Raw genomic sequence first — 18,955 nt, 5'->3', positions numbered from 1 at the left:
CAGCTCCGGAGGCTGATGCCTTATCCATTAGGCCACTGGGCCTCGTTCACTGATGAATCAAGAGGCATTGACACACAGTCATAAACAAACTAAAAGCAATATCATTAAATTGCCAGTTCTATTCTAATTCTTGTGTCTACACTGAAGTTATCGTCCTTGAATTTCTTTCTTGCACTGCCAGCTTAAATGCAACGCTTGAAAGATGACCCAGGTGGGACTCGAACCCACAATCCTCAGCTCCGAAGGCTGATGCCTTATCCATTAGGCCACTGGGCCCTGTTCACGGTGAACCCAGAGGCATTGACACACAGTCATAAACAAACTAAAAGCGATATCATGACATTGGGATTCGAACCCAGAGTCATTGACAGACAGTCAGAAACAAACTAAACTGAAAGCAATATCATGAAATTGCCAGTTCTATGCTAATTCTTGGGCTATAGTGTCATATTGAAGTTATCATCCTGAAATTTCTTGCATAGCCCACTTAAATGAAAGCCCTGAAAGACGACCCAGGTGGGACTTGAACCCACAATTCACAGCTCCTGAGGCTGATGCCTTATCCATTAGGCCAATGGGCCACATCTGTTAGTGAACCCAGAGGCATTACAGAAAGTCTTATCCGAAGCTGATCTGAGTGAGATTTCAGAAAATTGCCTGTTCTATGATAATTCTCATGACTTGAACCCACAATCTTCAGCTCTGAAGGTTGATGCTTTATCCGTTTGGCCACTGGGTATTTTCCAACAAGCCCACACAGAGGCATTTACAGACCGTCTTATCCAAGCTGAACTGAGTGAGTTTTCAGAAATTTGCCAATTTTATGATTAATCTTGTGGCTATAGTGTCATATTGACGTTATCGTCCTAGAATTTCTTCCTTGCACTGCCAACATAAACACCAACCTTGAAAGATGAACCCACAATCCTCAGCTCTGAAGACCGATGCATTAGGCCACTGGGCCTTGTTCACTGGTGAACCCAGAGGCATTGACAGACAGTCAGAAACAAACTAAACTGAAAGAGTTTTCATGAAATTGCTAGTTCTCATGTTCCGTTGGCAGTTCTATGCTAACTCTCATGTTCCTTTGTCACAGCTATTGTGTCTCCTTGCACTTATCATCCTGGTACCTGTTGCGCAGCCAACTTAAATCTAACCTCTCATTGACGACTCAGGTGGTAATTTAATTCACAACCCCAGCTCCGAAGGTTGATGCCTTATTTATTAGACAACTGGACCTTTTCTCTGATTAAGCCTGAGGTATTCATTAACATTCTGATGCAAGCTAAATTGAAAGTTATTTCAAAAAAATGCCAGTTCTATGCTAATTCTTGTGTCTATAGTAAAAGTTCACCATTGAATTTCTTTCTTGCAATGCCAGCTGAAATGCAACTCTTGAATGATGACCCAAGTGGGACTCGAACCCACAATCCTCAGCTCCGAAGGCTGATGCCTTATCCATTAGGCCACTGGGCCTCGTTCACTGGTGAACCCAGAGGCATTGACACACAGTCATAAACAAACTAAAAGCGATATCATGACATTGCCAGTTCTATGCTAATTCTTATGTCTACAATGAAGATATCGTCCTTGAATTTCTGTCTTGCACTGCCAGCTTAAATGCAACTCTTGAAAGATGACCCAGGTGGGATTCGAACCCAGAGTCATTGACAGACAGTCAGAAACAAACTAAACTGAAAGCAATATCATAAAATTTCCAGTTCTATGCTAATTCTTGGGGCTATAGTGTCATATTGAAGTTATCATCCTGAAATTTCTTGCATAGCCCACTTAAATGAAAGCCCTCAAAGATGACCCAGGTGGGACTTGAACCCACAATTCCCAGCTCCGGAGGCTGATGCCTTATCCATTAGGCCACTGGGCCTCGTTCACTGATGAATCAAGAGGCAGTGACACACAGTCATAAACAAACTAAAAGCAATATCATTAAATTGCCAGTTCTATTCTAATTCTTGTGTCTACACTGAAGTTATCGTCCTTGAATTTCTTTCTTGCACTGCCAGCTTAAATGCAACGCTTGAAAGATGACCCAGGTGGGACTCGAACCCACAATCCTCAGCTCCGAAGGCTGATGCCTTATCCATTAGGCCACTGGGCCCTGTTCACCGGTGAACCCAGAGGCATTGACACACAGTCATAAACAAACTAAAAGCGATATCATGACATTGGGATTCGAACCCAGAGTCATTGACAGACAGTCAGAAACAAACTAAACTGAAAGCAATATCATGAAATTGCCAGTTCTATGCTAATTCTTGGGGCTATAGTGTCATATTGAAGTTATCATCCTGAAATTTCTTGCATAGCCCACTTAAATGAAAGCCCTGAAAGACGACCCAGGTGGGACTTGAACCCACAATTCACAGCTCCTGAGGCTGATGCCTTATCCATTAGGCCAATGGGCCACATCTCGTTTAGTGAACCCAGAGGCAATTACAAGAAAGTTCCTTATCCGAAGACTGATCTGAGTGAGATTTCAGAAAAATTGCCTGTTCTATGAATAATTCCTCATGACTTTGAACCCACAATCTTCAGCTCTGAAAGGTTGATGCTTTATCCGTTTGGCCCACTGGTATTTTCCAACAAGCCCACACAGAGGCATTTACAGACGTCTTATCCAAGCTGAACTGAGTGAGTTTCAGAAAATTTGCCAATTTTATGATTAATATTGTGGCTATAGTGTCATATTGACGTTATCGTCCTAGAATTTCTTCCTTGCACTGGCCAACATAAAACACCAACCTTGAAAGATGAACCCCACAATCCTCAGCTCTGAAGACGATGCATTAGGCCACTGGGCTTGTTCCTGGTGAACCCCAGAGGCATTGACAGACAGTCAGAAACAAACTAAACTGAAAGAGTTTTCATGAAATTGCTAGTTCTCATTTTCCGTTGGCAGTTCTATGCTAACTCTCATGTTCCTTTGTCACAGCTATTGTGTCTCCTTGCACTTATCATCCTGGTACCTGTTGCGCAGCCAACTTAAATCTAACCTCTCATTGACGACTCAGGTGGTAATTTAATTCACAACCCCCAGCTCCGAAGGTTGATGCCTTATTTATTAGACAACTGGACCTTTTCTCTGATTAAGCCTGAGGTATTCATTAACATTCTGATGCAAGCTAAATTGAAAGTTATTCAAAAAAATGCCAGTTCTATACTAATTCTTGTGTCTATAGTAAAAGTACACCATTGAATTTCTTTCTTGCACTGCCAGCTTAAATGCAATGCTTGAAAGATGACCCAAGTGGGACTCGAACCCACAATCCTCAGCTCCGAAGGCTGATGCCTTATCCATTAGGCCACTGGGCCTCGTTCACTGGTGAACCCAGAGGCATTGACATACAGTCATAAACAAACTAAAAGCGATATCATGACATTGCCAGTTCTATGCTAATTCTTATGTCTACAATGAAGATATCGTCCTTGAATTTCTGTCTTGCACTGCCAGCTTAAATGCAACTCTTGAAAGATGACCCAGGTGGGATTCGAACCCAGAGTCATTGACAGACAGTCAGAAACAAACTAAACTGAAAGCAATATCATAAAATTTCCAGTTCTATGCTAATTCTTGGGGCTATAGTGTCATATTGAAGTTATCATCCTGAAATTCTTGCATAGCCCACTTAAATGAAAGCCCTCAAAGATGACCCAGGTGGGACTTGAACCCACAATTCCCAGCTCCGGAGGCTGATGCCTTATCCATTAGGCCACTGGGCCTCGTTCACTGATGAATCAAGAGGCATTGACACACAGTCATAAACAAACTAAAAGCAATATCATGAAATTGCCAGTTCTATTCTAATTCTTGTGTCTACACTGAAGTTATCGTCCTTGAATTTCTTTCTTGCACTGCCAGCTTAAATGCAACGCTTGAAAGATGACCCAGGTGGGACTCGAACCCACAATCCTCAGCTCCGAAGGCTGATGCCTTATCCATTAGGCCACTGGGCCCTGTTCACCGGTGAACCCAGAGGCATTGACACACAGTCATAAACAAACTAAAAGCGATATCATGACATTGGGATTCGAACCCAGAGTCATTGACAGACAGTCAGAAACAAACTAAACTGAAAGCAATCTCATGAAATTGCCAGTTCTATGCTAATTCTTGGGGCTATAGTGTCATATTGAAGTTATCATCCTGAAATTTCTTGCATAGCCCACTTAAATGAAAGCCCTGAAAGACGACCCAGGTGGGACTTGAACCCACAATTCACAGCTCCTGAGGCTGATGCCTTATCCATTAGGCCAATGGGCCACATCTGTTAGTGAACCCAGAGGCATTACAGAAAGTCTTATCCGAAGCTGATCTGAGTGAGATTTCAGAAAATTGCCTGTTCTATGATAATTCTCATGACTTGAACCCACAATCTTCAGCTCTGAAGGTTGATGCTTTATCCGTTTGGCCACTGGGTATTTTCCAACAAGCCCACACAGAGGCATTTACAGACCGTCTTATCCAAGCTGAACTGAGTGAGTTTTCAGAAATTTGCCAATTTTATGATTAATATTGTGGCTATAGTGTCATATTGACGTTATCGTCCTAGAATTTCTTCCTTGCACTGCCAACATAAACACCAACCTTGAAAGATGAACCCACAATCCTCAGCTCTGAAGACCCGATGCATTAGGCACTGGGCCTTGTTCACTGGTGAACCCAGAGGCATTGACAGACAGTCAGAAACAAACTAAACTGAAAGAGTTTTCATGAAATTGCTAGTTCTCATGTTCCGTTGGCAGTTCTATGCTAACTCTCATGTTCCTTTGTCACAGCTATTGTGTCTCCTTGCACTTATCATCCTGGTACCTGTTGCGCAGCCAACTTAAATCTAACCTCTCATTGACGACTCAGGTGGTAATTTAATTCACAACCCCCAGCTCCGAAGGTTGATGCCTTATTATTAGACAACTGGACCTTTTCTCTGATTAAGCTGAGGTATTCATTAACATTCTGATGCAAGCTAAATTGAAAGTTATTCAAAAAAATTGGCCAGTTTCTATGCTAATTCTTGTGTCTATAGTAAAAGTACACCATTGAATTTCTTTCTTGCACTGCCAGCTTAAATGCAATGCTTGAAAGATGACCCAAGTGGGACTCAAACCCCAACAATCCTCAGCTCCGAAGGCTGATGCTTATCCATTAGGCACTGGGCTCGTTCACTGGTGAAACCCAGAGGCATTGACACAACAGTCATGAACAAACTAAACTGAAAGCAATATCATAAAATTTCCAGTTCTATGCTAATTTCTTGGGGGCTATAGTGTCATATTGAAGTATCATCCTGAAATTTCTTGCATAGCCCCACTTAAATGAAGCCCTCAAAAGATGACGCCAGGTGGGACTTGAACCCACAATTCCCAGCTCCGGAGGCTGATGCCTCAGTGGCTTAGGCCACTGGGCCTCGTTCACTGATTGAATCAAGAGGCATTGACACACAGTCATAACAAACTAAAAGCAATATCATGAAATTGCCAGTTCTATTCTAATTCTTGTGTCTACACTGAAGTTATCGTCCTTGAATTTCTTTCTTGCACTGGCAGCTTAAATGCAACGCTTGAAAGATGACCCAGGTGGGACTCGAACCCACAATCCTCAGCTCCGAAGGCTGATGCCTTATCCATTAGGCCACTGGGCCCTTGTTCACCGGTGAACCCAGAGGCATTGACACACAGTCATAAACAAACTAAAAGCGATATCATGACATTGGGATTCGAACCCAGAGTCATTGACAGACAGTCAGAAACAAACTAAACTGAAAGCAATATCATGAAATTGCCAGTTCTATGCTAATTCTTGGGGCTATAGTGTCATATTGAAGTTATCATCCTGAAATTTCTTGCATAGCCCACTTGAATGAAAGCCCTGAAAGACGACCCAGGTGGGACTTGAACCCACAATTCACAGCTCCTGAGGCTGATGCCTTATCCATTAGGCCAATGGGCCACATCTGTTAATGAACCCAGAGGCATTACAGAAAGTCTTATCCGAAGCTGATCTGAGTGAGATTTCAGAAAATTGCCTGTTCTATGATAATTCTCATGACTTGAACCCACAATCTTCAGCTCTGAAGGTTGATGCTTTATCCGTTTGGCCACTGGGTATTTTCCAACAAGCCCACACAGAGGCATTTACAGACCGTCTTATCCAAGCTGAACTGAGTGAGTTTTCAGAAATTTGCCAATTTTATGATTAATATTGTGGCTATAGTGTCATATTGACGTTATCGTCCTAGAATTTCTTCCTTGCACTGCCAACATAAACACCAACCTTGAAAGATGAACCCACAATCCTCAGCTCTGAGACCGATGCATTAGGCCACTGGGCCTTGTTCACTGGTGAACCCAGAGGCATTGACAGACAGTCAGAAACAAACTAAACTGAAAGAGTTTTCATGAAATTGCTAGTTCTCATGTTCCGTTGGCAGTTCTATGCTAACTCTCATGTTCCTTTGTCACAGCTATTGTGTCTCCTTGCACTTATCATCCTGGTACCTGTTGCGCAGCCAACTTAAATCTAACCTCTCATTGACGACTCAGGTGGTAATTTAATTCACAACCCCCAGCTCCGAAGGTTGATGCCTTATTTATTAGACAACTGGACCTTTTCTCTGATTAAGCCTGAGGTATTCATTAACATTCTGATGCAAGCTAAATTGAAAGTTATTCAAAAAAATGCCAGTTCTATGCTAATTCTTGTGTCTATAGTAAAAGTACACCATTGAATTTCTTTCTTGCACTGCCAGCTTAAATGCAATGCTTGAAAGATGACCCAAGTGGGACTCGAACCCACAATCCTCAGCTCCGAAGGCTGATGCCTTATCCATTAGGCTACTGGGCCTCGTTCACTGGTGAACCCAGAGGCATTGACACACAGTCATAAACAAACTAAAAGCGATATCATGACATTGCCAGTTCTATGCTAATTCTTATGTCTACAATGAAGATATCGTCCTTGAATTTCTGTCTTGCACTGCCAGCTTAAATGCAACTCTTGAAAGATGACCCAGGTGGGATTCGAACCCAGAGTCATTGACAGACAGTCAGAAACAAACTAAACTGAAAGCAATATCATAAAATTTCCAGTTCTATGCTAATTCTTGGGGCTATAGTGTCATATTGAAGTTATCATCCTGAAATTTCTTGCATAGCCCACTTAAATGAAAGCCCTCAAAGATGACCCAGGTGGGACTTGAACCCACAATTCCCAGCTCCGGAGGCTGATGCCTTATCCATTAGTCCACTGGGCCTCGTTCACTGTTGAATCAAGAGGCATTGACACACAGTCATAAACAAACTAAAAGCAATATCATTAAATTGCCAGTTCTATTCTAATTCTTGTGTCTACACTGAAGATATCGTCCTTGCATTTCTTTCTTGCACTGCCAGCTTAAATGCAACGCTTGAAAGATGACCCAGGTGGGACTCGAACCCACAATCCTCAGCTCCGAAGGCTGATGCCTTATCCATTAGGCCACTGGGCCCTGTTCACCGGTGAACCCAGAGGCATTGACACACAGTCATAATCAAACTAAAAGCGATATCATGACATTGGGATTCGAACCCAGAGTCATTGACAGACAGTCAGAAACAAACTAAACTGAAAGCAATATCATGAAATTGCCAGTTCTATGCTAATTCTTGGGGCTATAGTGTCATATTGAAGTTATCATCCTGAAATTTCTTGCATAGCCCACTTAAATGAAAGCCCTGAAAGACGACCCAGGTGGGACTTGAACCCACAATTCACAGCTCCTGAGGCTGATGCCTTATCCATTAGGCCAATGGGCCACATCTGTTAGTGAACCCAGAGGCATTACAGAAAGTCTTATCCGAAGCTGATCTGAGTGAGATTTCAGAAAATTGCCTGTTCTATGATAATTCTCATGACTTGAACCCACAATCTTCAGCTCTGAAGGTTGATGCTTTATCCGTTTGGCCACTGGGTATTTTCCAACAAGCCCACACAGAGGCATTTACAGACCGTCTTATCCAAGCTGAACTGAGTGAGTTTTCAGAAATTTGCCAATTTTATGATTAATATTGTGGCTATAGTGTCATATTGACGTTATCGTCCTAGAATTTCTTCCTTGCACTGCCAACATAAACACCAACCTTGAAAGATGAACCCACAATCCTCAGCTCTGAAGACCGATGCATTAGGCCACTGGGCCTTGTTCACTGGTGAACCCAGAGGCATTGACAGACAGTCAGAAACAAACTAAACTGAAAGAGTTTTCATGAAATTGCTAGTTCTCATGTTCCGTTGGCAGTTCTATGCTAACTCTCATGTTCCTTTGTCACAGCTATTGTGTCTCCTTGCACTTATCATCCTGGTACCTGTTGCGCAGCCAACTTAAATCTAACCTCTCATTGACGACTCAGGTGGTAATTTAATTCACAACCCCCAGCTCCGAAGGTTGATGCCTTATTTATTAGACAACTGGACCTTTTCTCTGATTAAGCCTGAGGTATTCATTAACATTCTGATGCAAGCTAAATTGAAAGTTATTCAAAAAATGCCAGTTCTATGCTAATTCTTGTGTCTATAGTAAAAGTACACCATTGAATTTCTTTCTTGCACTGCCAGCTTAAATGCAATGCTTGAAAGATGACCCAAGTGGGACTCGAACCCACAATCCTCAGCTCCGAAGGCTGATGCCTTATCCATTAGGCTACTGGGCCTCGTTCACTGGTGAACCCAGAGGCATTGACACACAGTCATAAACAAACTAAAAGCGATATCATGACATTGCCAGTTCTATGCTAATTCTTATGTCTACAATGAAGATATCGTCCTTGAATTTCTGTCTTGCACTGCCAGCTTAAATGCAACTCTTGAAAGATGACCCAGGTGGGATTCGAACCCAGAGTCATTGACAGACAGTCAGAAACAAACTAAACTGAAAGCAATATCATAAAATTTCCAGTTCTATGCTAATTCTTGGGGCTATAGTGTCATATTGAAGTTATCATCCTGAAATTTCTTGCATAGCCCACTTAAATGAAAGCCCTCAAAGATGACCCAGGTGGGACTTGAACCCATAATTCCCAGCTCCGGAGGCTGATGCCTTATCCATTAGTCCACTGGGCCTCGTTCACTGTTGAATCAAGAGGCATTGACACACAGTCATAAACAAACTAAAAGCAATATCATTAAATTGCCAGTTCTATTCTAATTCTTGTGTCTACACTGAAGATATCGTCCTTGCATTTCTTTCTTGCACTGCCAGCTTAAATGCAACGCTTGAAAGATGACCCAGGTGGGACTCGAACCCACAATCCTCAGCTCCGAAGGCTGATGCCTTATCCATTAGGCCACTGGGCCCTGTTCACCGGTGAACCCAGAGGCATTGACACACAGTCATAATCAAACTAAAAGCGATATCATGACATTGGGATTCGAACCCAGAGTCATTGACAGACAGTCAGAAACAAACTAAACTGAAAGCAATATCATGAAATTGCCAGTTCTATGCTAATTCTTTGGGCTATAGTGTCATATTGAAGTTATCATCCTGAAATTTCTTGCATAGCCCACTTAAATGAAAGCCCTGAAAGACGACCCAGGTGGGACTTGAACCCACAATTCACAGCTCCTGAGGCTGATGCCTTATCCATTAGGCCAATGGGCCACATCTGTTAGTGAACCCAGAGGCATTACAGAAAGTCTTATCCGAAGCTGATCTGAGTGAGATTTCAGAAAATTGCCTGTTCTATGATAATTCTCATGACTTGAACCCACAATCTTCAGCTCTGAAGGTTGATGCTTTATCCGTTTGGCCACTGGGTATTTTCCAACAAGCCCACACAGAGGCATTTACAGACCGTCTTATCCAAGCTGAACTGAGTGAGTTTTCAGAAATTTGCCAATTTTATGATTAATATTGTGGCTATAGTGTCATATTGACGTTATCGTCCTAGAATTTCTTCCTTGCACTGCCAACATAAACACCAACCTTGAAAGATGAACCCACAATACTCAGCTCTGAAGACCGATGCATTAGGCCACTGGGCCTTGTTCACTGGTGAACCCAGAGGCATTGACAGACAGTCAGAAACAAACTAAACTGAAAGAGTTTTCATGAAATTGCTAGTTCTCATGTTCCGTTGGCAGTTCTATGCTAACTCTCATGTTCCTTTGTCACAGCTATTGTGTCTCCTTGCATTTATCATCCTGGTACCTGTTGCGCAGCCAACTTAAATCTAACCTCTCATTGACGACTCAGGTGGTAATTTAATTCACAACCCCCAGCTCCGAAGGTTGATGCCTTATTTATTAGACAACTGGACCTTTTCTCTGATTAAGCCTGAGGTATTCATTAACATTCTGATGCAAGCTAAATTGAAAGTTATTCAAAAAAATGCCAGTTCTATGCTAATTCTTGTGTCTATAGTAAAAGTACACCATTGAATTTCTTTCTTGCACTGCCAGCTTAAATGCAATGCTTGAAAGATGACCCAAGTGGGACTCGAACCCACAATCCTCAGCTCCGAAGGCTGATGCCTTATCCATTAGGCCACTGGGCTCGTTCACTGGTGAACCCAGAGGCATTGACACACAGTCATGAACAAACTAAACTGAAAGCAATATCATAAATTTCCAGTTCTATGCTAATTCTTGGGGCTATAGTGTCATATTGAAGTTATCATCCTGAAATTTCTTGCATAGCCCACTTAAATGAAAGCCCTCAAAGATGACCCAGGTGGGACTTGAACCCACAATTCCCAGCTCCGGAGGCTGATGCCTCAGTGGCTTAGGCCACTGGGCCTCGTTCACTGATGAATCAAGAGGCATTGACACACAGTCATAAACAAACTAAAAGCAATATCATGAAATTGCCAGTTCTATTCTAATTCTTGTGTCTACACTGAAGTTATCGTCCTTGAATTTCTTTCTTGCACTGGCAGCTTAAATGCAACGCTTGAAAGATGACCCAGGTGGGACTCGAACCCACAATCCTCAGCTCCGAAGGCTGATGCCTTATCCATTAGGCCACTGGGCCTTGTTCACCGGTGAACCCAGAGGCATTGACACACAGTCATAAACAAACTAAAAGCGATATCATGACATTGGGATTCGAACCCAGAGTCATTGACAGACAGTCAGAAACAAACTAAACTGAAAGCAATATCATGAAATTGCCAGTTCTATGCTAATTCTTGGGGCTATAGTGTCATATTGAAGTTATCATCCTGAAATTTCTTGCATAGCCCACTTGAATGAAAGCCCTGAAAGACGACCCAGGTGGGACTTGAACCCACAATTCACAGCTCCTGAGGCTGATGCCTTATCCATTAGGCCAATGGGCCACATCTGTTAATGAACCCAGAGGCATTACAGAAAGTCTTATCCGAAGCTGATCTGAGTGAGATTTCAGAAAATTGCCTGTTCTATGATAATTCTCATGACTTGAACCCACAATCTTCAGCTCTGAAGGTTGATGCTTTATCCGTTTGGCCACTGGGTATTTTCCAACAAGCCCACACAGAGGCATTTACAGACCGTCTTATCCAAGCTGAACTGAGTGAGTTTTCAGAAATTTGCCAATTTTATGATTAATATTGTGGCTATAGTGTCATATTGACGTTATCGTCCTAGAATTTCTTCCTTGCACTGCCAACATAAACACCAACCTTGAAAGATGAACCCACAATCCTCAGCTCTGAAGACCGATGCATTAGGCCACTGGGCCTTGTTCACTGGTGAACCCAGAGGCATTGACAGACAGTCAGAAACAAACTAAACTGAAAGAGTTTTCATGAAATTGCTAGTTCTCATGTTCCGTTGGCAGTTCTATGCTAACTCTCATGTTCCTTTGTCACAGCTATTGTGTCTCCTTGCACTTATCATCCTGGTACCTGTTGCGCAGCCAACTTAAATCTAACCTCTCATTGACGACTCAGGTGGTAATTTAATTCACAACCCCCAGCTCCGAAGGTTGATGCCTTATTTATTAGACAACTGGACCTTTTCTCTGATTAAGCCTGAGGTATTCATTAACATTCTGATGCAAGCTAAATTGAAAGTTATTCAAAAAAATGCCAGTTCTATGCTAATTCTTGTGTCTATAGTAAAAGTACACCATTGAATTTCTTTCTTGCACTGCCAGCTTAAATGCAATGCTTGAAAGATGACCCAAGTGGGACTCGAACCCACAATCCTCAGCTCCGAAGGCTGATGCCTTATCCATTAGGCTACTGGGCCTCGTTCACTGGTGAACCCAGAGGCATTGACACACAGTCATAAACAAACTAAAAGCGATATCATGACATTGCCAGTTCTATGCTAATTCTTATGTCTACAATGAAGATATCGTCCTTGAATTTCTGTCTTGCACTGCCAGCTTAAATGCAACTCTTGAAAGATGACCCAGGTGGGATTCGAACCCAGAGTCATTGACAGACAGTCAGAAACAAACTAAACTGAAAGCAATATCATAAAATTTCCAGTTCTATGCTAATTCTTGGGGCTATAGTGTCATATTGAAGTTATCATCCTGAAATTTCTTGCATAGCCCACTTAAATGAAAGCCCTCAAAGATGACCCAGGTGGGACTTGAACCCATAATTCCCAGCTCCGGAGGCTGATGCCTTATCCATTAGTCCACTGGGCCTCGTTCACTGTTGAATCAAGAGGCATTGACACACAGTCATAAACAAACTAAAAGCAATATCATTAAATTGCCAGTTCTATTCTAATTCTTGTGTCTACACTGAAGATATCGTCCTTGCATTTCTTTCTTGCACTGCCAGCTTAAATGCAACGCTTGAAAGATGACCCAGGTGGGACTCGAACCCACAATCCTCAGCTCCGAAGGCTGATGCCTTATCCATTAGGCCACTGGGCCCTGTTCACCGGTGAACCCAGAGGCATTGACACACAGTCATAATCAAACTAAAAGCGATATCATGACATTGGGATTCGAACCCAGAGTCATTGACAGACAGTCAGAAACAAACTAAACTGAAAGCAATATCATGAAATTGCCAGTTCTATGCTAATTCTTGGGGCTATAGTGTCATATTGAAGTTATCATCCTGAAATTTCTTGCATAGCCCACTTAAATGAAAGCCCTGAAAGACGACCCAGGTGGGACTTGAACCCACAATTCACAGCTCCTGAGGCTGATGCCTTATCCATTAGGCCAATGGGCCACATCTGTTAGTGAACCCAGAGGCATTACAGAAAGTCTTATCCGAAGCTGATCTGAGTGAGATTTCAGAAAATTGCCTGTTCTATGATAATTCTCATGACTTGAACCCACAATCTTCAGCTCTGAAGGTTGATGCTTTATCCGTTTGGCCACTGGGTATTTTCCAACAAGCCCACACAGAGGCATTTACAGACCGTCTTATCCAAGCTGAACTGAGTGAGTTTTCAGAAATTTGCCAATTTTATGATTAATATTGTGGCTATAGTGTCATATTGACGTTATCGTCCTAGAATTTCTTCCTTGCACTGCCAACATAAACACCAACCTTGAAAGATGAACCCACAATCCTCAGCTCTGAAGACCGATGCATTAGGCCACTGGGCCTTGTTCACTGGTGAACCCAGAGGCATTGACAGACAGTCAGAAACAAACTAAACTGAAAGAGTTTTCATGAAATTGCTAGTTCTCATGTTCCGTTGGCAGTTCTATGCTAACTCTCATGTTCCTTTGTCACAGCTATTGTGTCTCCTTGCACTTATCATCCTGGTACCTGTTGCGCAGCCAACTTAAATCTAACCTCTCATTGACGACTCAGGTGGTAATTTAATTCACAACCCCCAGCTCCGAAGGTTGATGCCTTATTTATTAGACAACTGGACCTTTTCTCTGATTAAGCCTGAGGTATTCATTAACATTCTGATGCAAGCTAAATTGAAAGTTATTCAAAAAAATGCCAGTTCTATGCTAATTCTTGTGTCTATAGTAAAAGTACACCATTGAATTTCTTTCTTGCACTGCCAGCTTAAATGCAATGCTTGAAAGATGACCCAAGTGGGACTCGAACCCACAATCCTCAGCTCCGAAGGCTGATGCCTTATCCATTAGGCTACTGGGCCTCGTTCACTGGTGAACCCAGAGGCATTGACACACAGTCATAAACAAACTAAAAGCGATATCATGACATTGCCAGTTCTATGCTAATTCTTATGTCTACAATGAAGATATCGTCCTTGAATTTCTGTCTTGCACTGCCAGCTTAAATGCAACTCTTGAAAGATGACCCAGGTGGGATTCGAACCCAGAGTCATTGACAGACAGTCAGAAACAAACTAAACTGAAAGCAATATCATAAAATTTCCAGTTCTATGCTAATTCTTGGGGCTATAGTGTCATATTGAAGTTATCATCCTGAAATTTCTTGCATAGCCCACTTAAATGAAAGCCCTCAAAGATGACCCAGGTGGGACTTGAACCCATAATTCCCAGCTCCGGAGGCTGATGCCTTATCCATTAGTCCACTGGGCCTCGTTCACTGTTGAATCAAGAGGCATTGACACACAGTCATAAACAAACTAAAAGCAATATCATTAAATTGCCAGTTCTATTCTAATTCTTGTGTCTACACTGAAGATATCGTCCTTGCATTTCTTTCTTGCACTGCCAGCTTAAATGCAACGCTTGAAAGATGACCCAGGTGGGACTCGAACCCACAATCCTCAGCTCCGAAGGCTGATGCCTTATCCATTAGGCCACTGGGCCCTGTTCACCGGTGAACCCAGAGGCATTGACACACAGTCATAATCAAACTAAAAGCGATATCATGACATTGGGATTCGAACCCAGAGTCATTGACAGACAGTCAGAAACAAACTAAACTGAAAGCAATATCATGAAATTGCCAGTTCTATGCTAATTCTTTGGGCTATAGTGTCATATTGAAGTTATCATCCTGAAATTTCTTGCATAGCCCACTTAAATGAAAGCCCTGAAAGACGACCCAGGTGGGACTTGAACCCACAATTCACAGCTCCTGAGGCTGATGCCTTATCCATTAGGCCAATGGGCCACATCTGTTAGTGAACCCAGAGGCATTACAGAAAGTCTTATCCGAAGCTGATCTGAGTGAGATTTCAGAAAATTGCCTGTTCTATGATAATTCTCATGACTTGAACCCACAATCTTCAGCTCTGAAGGTTGATGCTTTATCCGTTTGGCCACTGGGTATTTTCCAACAAGCCCACACAGAGGCATTTACAGACCGTCTTATCCAAGCTGAACTGAGTGAGTTTTCAGAAATTTGCCAATTTTATGATTAATATTGTGGCTATAGTGTCATATTGACGTTATCGTCCTAGATTTCTTCCTTGCACTGCCAACATAAACACCAACCTTGAAAGATGAACCCACAATACTCAGCTCTGAAGACCGATGCATTAGGCCACTGGGCCTTGTTCACTGGTGAACCCAGAGGCATTGACAGACAGTCAGAAACAAACTAAACTGAAAGAGTTTTCATGAAATTGCTAGTTCTCATGTTTCCGTTGGCAGTTTCTATGCTAACTCTCATGTTCCTTTGTCACAGCTATTGTGTCTCCTTGCATTTATCATCCTGGTACCTGTTGCGCAGCCAACTTAAATCTAACCTCTCATTGACGACTCAGGTGGTAATTTAATTCACAACCCCCAGCTCCGAAGGTTGATGCCTTATTTATTAGACAACTGGACCTTTTCTCTGATTAAGCCTGAGGTATTCATTAACATTCTGATGCAAGCTAAATTGAAAGTTATTCAAAAAAATGCCAGTTCTATGCTAATTCTTGTGTCTATAGTAAAAAGTACACCATTGAATTTCTTTCTTGCACTGCCAGCTTAAATGCAATGCTTGAAAGATGACCCAAGTGGGACTCGAACCCACAATCCTCAGCTCCGAAGGCTGATGCCTTATCCATTAGGCCACTGGGCCTCGTTCACTGGTGAACCCAGAGGCATTGACACACAGTCATAAACAAACTAAAAGCGATATCATGACATTGGGATTCGAACCCAGAGTCATTGACAGACAGTCAGAAACAAACTAAACTGAAAGCAATATCATGAAATTGCCAGTTCTATGCTAATTCTTGGGGCTATAGTGTCATATTGAAGTTATCATCCTGAAATTTCTTGCATAGCCCACTTAAATTAAAGCCCTGAAAGACGACCCAGGTGGGACTTGAACCCACAATTCACAGCTCCTGAGGCTGATGCCTTATCCATTAGGCCAATGGGCCACATCTGTTAATGAACCCAGAGGCATTACAGAAAGTCTTATCCGAAGCTGATCTGAGTGAGATTTCAGAAAAATTGCCTGTTCTATGATAATTCTCATGACTTGAACCCACAATCTTCAGCTCTGAAGGTTGATGCTTTATCCGTTTGGCCACTGGGTATTTTCCAACAAGCCCACACAGAGGCATTTACAGACCGTCTTATCCAAGCTGAACTGAGTGAGTTTTCAGAAATTTGCCAATTTATGATTAATATTGTGGCTATAGTGTCATATTGACGTTATCGTCCTAGAATTTCTTCCTTGCACTGCCAACATAAACACCAACCTTGAAAGATGAACCCACAATCCTCAGCTCTGAAGACCGATGCATTAGGCCACTGGGCCTTGTTCACTGGTGAACCCAGAGGCATTGACAGACAGTCAGAAACAAACTAAACTGAAAGAGTTTTCATGAAATTGCTAGTTCTCATGTTCCGTTGGCAGTTCTATGCTAACTCTCATGTTCCTTTGTCACAGCTATTGTGTCTCCTTGCACTTATCATCCTGGTACCTGTTGCGCAGCCAACTTAAATCTAACCTCTCATTGACGACTCAGGTGGTAATTTAATTCACAACCCCCAGCTCCGAAGGTTGATGCCTTATTTATTAGACAACTGGACCTTTTCTCTGATTAAGCCTGAGGTATTCATTAACATTCTGATGCAAGCTAAATTGAAAGTTATTCAAAAAAATGCCAGTTCTATGCTAATTCTTGTGTCTATAGTAAAAGTACACCATTGAATTTCTTTCTTGCACTGCCAGCTTAAATGCAATGCTTGAAAGATGACCCAAGTGGGACTCGAACCCACAATCCTCAGCTCCGAAGGCTGATGCCTTATCCATTAGGGCTACTGGGCCTCGTTCACTGGTGAACCCAGAGGCATTGACACACAGTCATAAACAAACTAAAAGCGATATCATGACATTGCCAGTTCTATGCTAATTCTTATGTCTACAATGAAGATATCGTCCTTGAATTTCTGTCTTGCACTGCCAGCTTAAATGCAACTCTTGAAAGATGACCCAGGTGGGATTCGAACCCAGAGTCATTGACAGACAGTCAGAAACAAACTAAACTGAAAGCAATATCATAAAATTTCCAGTTCTATGCTAATTCTTGGGGCTATAGTGTCATATTGAAGTTATCATCCTGAAATTTCTTGCATAGCCCACTTAAATGAAAAGCCCTCAAAGATGACCCAGGTGGGACTTGAACCCATAATTCCCAGCTCCGGAGGCTGATGCCTTATCCATTAGTCCACTGGGCCTCGTTCACTGTTGAATCAAGAGGCATTGACACACAGTCATAAACAAACTAAAAGCAATAACATTAAATTGCCAGTTCTATTCTAATTCTTGTGTCTACACTGAAGATATCGTCCTTGCATTTCTTTCTTGCACTGCCAGCTTAAATGCAACGCTTGAAAGATGACCCAGGTGGGACTCGAACCCACAATACTCAGCTCCGAAGGCTGATGCCTTATCCATTAGGCCACTGGGCCCTGTTCACCGGTGAACCCAGAGGCATTGACACACAGTCATAATCAAACTAAAAGCGATATCATGACATTGGGATTCGAACCCAGAGTCATTGACAGACAGTCAGAAAACAAACTAAACTGAAAGCAATATCATGAAATTGCCAGTTCTATGCTAATTCTTGGGGCTATAGTGTCATATTGAAGTTATCATCCTGAAATTTCTTGCATAGCCCACTTAATGAAAGCCCTGAAAGACGACCAGGTGGGACTTGAACCCACAATTCACAGCTCCTGAGGCTGATGCCTTATCCATTAGGCCAATGGGCCACATCTGTTAGTGAACCCAGAGGCATTACAGAAAGTCTTATCCGAAGCTGATCTGAGTGAGATTTCAGAAAATTGCCTGTTCTATGATAATTCTCATGACTTGAACCCACAATCTTCAGCTCTGAAGGTTGATGCTTTATCCGTTTGGCCACTGGGTATTTTCCAACAAGCCCACACAGAGGCATTTACAGACCGTCTTATCCAAGCTGAACTGAGTGAGTTTTCAGAAATTGCCAATTTTATGATTAATATTGTGGCTATAGTGTCATATTGACGTTATCGTCCTAGAATTTCTTCCTTGCACTGCCAACATAAACACCAACCTTGAAAGATGAACCCACAATCCTCAGCTCTGAAGACCGATGCATTAGGCCACTGGGCCTTGTTCACTGGTGAACCCAGAGGCATTGACAGACAGTCAGAAACAAACTAAACTGAAAGAGTTTTCATGAAATTGCTAGTTCTCATGTTCCGTTGGCAGTTCTATGCTAACTCTCATGTTCCTTTGTCACAGCTATTGTGTCTCCTTGCATTTATCATCCTGGTACCTGTTGCGCAGCCAACTTAAATCTAACCTCTCATTGACGACTCAGGTGGTAATTTAATTCACAACCCCCAGCTCCGAAGGTTGATGCCTTATTTATTAGACAACTGGACCTTTCTCTGATTAAGCCTGAGGTATTCATTAACATTCTGATGCAAGCTAAATTGAAAGTTATTCAAAAAAATGCCAGTTCTATGCTAATTCTTGTGTCTATAGTAAAAGTACACCATTGAATTTCTTTCTTGCACTGCCAGCTTAAATGCAATGCTTGAAAGATGACCCAAGTGGGACTCGAACCACAATCCTCAGCTCCGAAGGCTGATGCCTTATCCATTAG

General features: G+C 42.3%; 22 non-coding genes across 22 annotated transcripts; all 22 read right to left on the bottom strand.

Annotated features, from left to right (window-relative positions):
- Positions 1–203: 203 nt before the first annotated feature.
- On the bottom strand, positions 204–276 carry trnar-ucg (transfer RNA arginine (anticodon UCG)). The gene has a single exon. It is a non-coding gene; the product is annotated as a tRNA-Arg (tRNA).
- Positions 277–1,403: 1,127 nt separating this feature from the next.
- Positions 1,404–1,476, bottom strand: trnar-ucg (transfer RNA arginine (anticodon UCG)). The gene has a single exon. It is a non-coding gene; the product is annotated as a tRNA-Arg (tRNA).
- A 336-nt stretch (positions 1,477–1,812) lies between these two features.
- Positions 1,813–1,885, bottom strand: trnar-ccg (transfer RNA arginine (anticodon CCG)). Its single transcript has one exon. It is a non-coding gene; the product is annotated as a tRNA-Arg (tRNA).
- A 161-nt stretch (positions 1,886–2,046) lies between these two features.
- trnar-ucg (transfer RNA arginine (anticodon UCG)) lies at positions 2,047–2,119 on the bottom strand. Its single transcript has one exon. It is a non-coding gene; the product is annotated as a tRNA-Arg (tRNA).
- A 1,141-nt stretch (positions 2,120–3,260) lies between these two features.
- Positions 3,261–3,333, bottom strand: trnar-ucg (transfer RNA arginine (anticodon UCG)). The gene has a single exon. It is a non-coding gene; the product is annotated as a tRNA-Arg (tRNA).
- A 335-nt stretch (positions 3,334–3,668) lies between these two features.
- Positions 3,669–3,741, bottom strand: trnar-ccg (transfer RNA arginine (anticodon CCG)). Its single transcript has one exon. It is a non-coding gene; the product is annotated as a tRNA-Arg (tRNA).
- Positions 3,742–3,902: 161 nt separating this feature from the next.
- On the bottom strand, positions 3,903–3,975 carry trnar-ucg (transfer RNA arginine (anticodon UCG)). Its single transcript has one exon. It is a non-coding gene; the product is annotated as a tRNA-Arg (tRNA).
- A 1,612-nt stretch (positions 3,976–5,587) lies between these two features.
- trnar-ucg (transfer RNA arginine (anticodon UCG)) lies at positions 5,588–5,660 on the bottom strand. The gene has a single exon. It is a non-coding gene; the product is annotated as a tRNA-Arg (tRNA).
- A 1,129-nt stretch (positions 5,661–6,789) lies between these two features.
- trnar-ucg (transfer RNA arginine (anticodon UCG)) lies at positions 6,790–6,862 on the bottom strand. Its single transcript has one exon. It is a non-coding gene; the product is annotated as a tRNA-Arg (tRNA).
- A 336-nt stretch (positions 6,863–7,198) lies between these two features.
- Positions 7,199–7,271, bottom strand: trnar-ccg (transfer RNA arginine (anticodon CCG)). Its single transcript has one exon. It is a non-coding gene; the product is annotated as a tRNA-Arg (tRNA).
- Positions 7,272–7,432: 161 nt separating this feature from the next.
- trnar-ucg (transfer RNA arginine (anticodon UCG)) lies at positions 7,433–7,505 on the bottom strand. The gene has a single exon. It is a non-coding gene; the product is annotated as a tRNA-Arg (tRNA).
- Positions 7,506–8,633: 1,128 nt separating this feature from the next.
- On the bottom strand, positions 8,634–8,706 carry trnar-ucg (transfer RNA arginine (anticodon UCG)). The gene has a single exon. It is a non-coding gene; the product is annotated as a tRNA-Arg (tRNA).
- Positions 8,707–9,276: 570 nt separating this feature from the next.
- On the bottom strand, positions 9,277–9,349 carry trnar-ucg (transfer RNA arginine (anticodon UCG)). Its single transcript has one exon. It is a non-coding gene; the product is annotated as a tRNA-Arg (tRNA).
- A 1,129-nt stretch (positions 9,350–10,478) lies between these two features.
- Positions 10,479–10,551, bottom strand: trnar-ucg (transfer RNA arginine (anticodon UCG)). The gene has a single exon. It is a non-coding gene; the product is annotated as a tRNA-Arg (tRNA).
- A 403-nt stretch (positions 10,552–10,954) lies between these two features.
- Positions 10,955–11,027, bottom strand: trnar-ucg (transfer RNA arginine (anticodon UCG)). The gene has a single exon. It is a non-coding gene; the product is annotated as a tRNA-Arg (tRNA).
- A 1,129-nt stretch (positions 11,028–12,156) lies between these two features.
- Positions 12,157–12,229, bottom strand: trnar-ucg (transfer RNA arginine (anticodon UCG)). The gene has a single exon. It is a non-coding gene; the product is annotated as a tRNA-Arg (tRNA).
- A 570-nt stretch (positions 12,230–12,799) lies between these two features.
- Positions 12,800–12,872, bottom strand: trnar-ucg (transfer RNA arginine (anticodon UCG)). The gene has a single exon. It is a non-coding gene; the product is annotated as a tRNA-Arg (tRNA).
- Positions 12,873–14,001: 1,129 nt separating this feature from the next.
- On the bottom strand, positions 14,002–14,074 carry trnar-ucg (transfer RNA arginine (anticodon UCG)). The gene has a single exon. It is a non-coding gene; the product is annotated as a tRNA-Arg (tRNA).
- A 570-nt stretch (positions 14,075–14,644) lies between these two features.
- Positions 14,645–14,717, bottom strand: trnar-ucg (transfer RNA arginine (anticodon UCG)). The gene has a single exon. It is a non-coding gene; the product is annotated as a tRNA-Arg (tRNA).
- A 1,131-nt stretch (positions 14,718–15,848) lies between these two features.
- Positions 15,849–15,921, bottom strand: trnar-ucg (transfer RNA arginine (anticodon UCG)). The gene has a single exon. It is a non-coding gene; the product is annotated as a tRNA-Arg (tRNA).
- Positions 15,922–17,050: 1,129 nt separating this feature from the next.
- Positions 17,051–17,124, bottom strand: trnar-ucg (transfer RNA arginine (anticodon UCG)). Its single transcript has one exon. It is a non-coding gene; the product is annotated as a tRNA-Arg (tRNA).
- A 571-nt stretch (positions 17,125–17,695) lies between these two features.
- On the bottom strand, positions 17,696–17,768 carry trnar-ucg (transfer RNA arginine (anticodon UCG)). The gene has a single exon. It is a non-coding gene; the product is annotated as a tRNA-Arg (tRNA).
- Between the last annotated feature and the right edge of the window lie 1,187 nt (positions 17,769–18,955).

This window comes from Carassius auratus, unplaced genomic scaffold, assembly GCF_003368295.1.
Source record: "Carassius auratus strain Wakin unplaced genomic scaffold, ASM336829v1 scaf_tig00005327, whole genome shotgun sequence".
In the NCBI taxonomy this organism is placed as follows: Eukaryota; Metazoa; Chordata; class Actinopteri; order Cypriniformes; family Cyprinidae; genus Carassius; species Carassius auratus.
The sequence above is the reverse complement of the archived record's forward strand: the minus strand, read 5'-3'. Positions and strand labels throughout refer to the sequence as shown.